This window comes from Schistocerca nitens, chromosome 7 (genome assembly GCF_023898315.1).
Source record: "Schistocerca nitens isolate TAMUIC-IGC-003100 chromosome 7, iqSchNite1.1, whole genome shotgun sequence".
Taxonomy (NCBI): Eukaryota; Metazoa; Arthropoda; class Insecta; order Orthoptera; family Acrididae; genus Schistocerca; species Schistocerca nitens.
Window position 1 is genome coordinate 517,256,344 of NC_064620.1, and position 1,411 is coordinate 517,257,754.

Here is a 1,411-nt window from a genome sequence, read left to right on the forward strand (position 1 = left end):
CTATAAAGAAAAGTACGTAGCTCCTGGAATACTTAACTTTAATCCATCCTTGTGGTACATCGCTCTTGACTATACAAGTGAGACTCTTTAGATACAAACTATGTAATGCTAATGGCGCCTTGCTAGGTCGTAGCCATTGACTTAGCTGAAGGCTATTCTAACTATCGGCTCTGCAAATGAGCGAGGCTTCGTCAGTGTGCATCGCTAGCTACGTCGTCCGTCCAACTGGGGCGAGTGCTAGTAAGTGTCTCGAGACCTGCCGTGTGGTGGCGCTCGGTCTGCGATCACTGTCAGTGGCGACACGCGGGTCCGACATGTACTAATGGACCGCGGCCGATTTAAAGCTACCACCTAGCAAGTGTGGTGTCTGGCGGTGACACCACATACCTCGTATACATTAACTGGTATCTTGTGTCGATGTCCACCGAACCTTTTTGTGTACAAAATTTGGACTTTAAATGGGCATCCATCTATTATAAGACTATATTTTGTATTAACAGACAATGAACTAATTGTGAAGTGTCAATAATTCACGATTGAAGGACTTATTTCTAGTGCTAAACAGCATTGAACGTTTAAGAAATGACCGAATGAATAAAGTCATTTGACCAACGTATTCATGTAGAAATGTGCCATGAGACACCCGATAACTTGAACGTTTATTGCATTATCAATGATTGAATCTTTTATTCAATGTAATATGTAATATGATGATGTATTTTTTCTTTCTTATCTGACTGAATATATTGCGAAAGCCAGACCAGGCCCATCCGAAGGCTTCTGCCCAGGTTGTGAGCTGGGGTTTCCCTTGGGCCGTGCGGACTGAGGAAGCGAGGTAATTATCCCTGGCAAATTGTTATTTAGCCAACGGCTTTGCTGCAGTGGTAACACTGGTTCCCGTCAGATCACCGAAGTTAAGTGCTGTCGGGCTGGGCTAGCACTTGGGTGGGTGACCATCCGGTTTGCCGAGCGCTGTTGGCAAGCGGGGTGCACTCAGCCCTTGTGAGACAAATTGAGGAGCTACTTGATTGAGAAGTAGCGGCTCCGGTCTCGGAAACTGACATACGGCCGGGAGAGCGGTGTGCTGACCACATGCCCCTCCATATCCGCATCCAGTGACGCCTGTGGGCTGAGGATGACACGGCGGTCAGTCGGTACCGTTGGGCCTTAATGGCCTGTTCGGGAGGAGTTTAGTTTAAATTGTTATTTAAATTCGGACAGTGTTGGTCACAGTATTTAAATGACAAATATGCTGACGCGATATTCACTCATTAATTATGTAGGACCATAGTGTGAATATTACAATAACAATTTACTGTGCTTGCAAAATAGTGTGTATCACAAATGTTTTGTGAAGAGTTTCAAGCATGTCTTTGAAACAAGCATACTATAACTTTCCAGGCGGAGTTGT

The 1,411-nt window shown here is 45.1% G+C and overlaps 1 pseudogene; it reads left to right on the forward strand.

Moving 5' to 3' along the window:
* Positions 1–863: 863 nt before the first annotated feature.
* Positions 864–981, forward strand: LOC126196004 (5S ribosomal RNA; annotated as a pseudogene).
* The last annotated feature ends 430 nt before the right edge of the window (positions 982–1,411 follow it).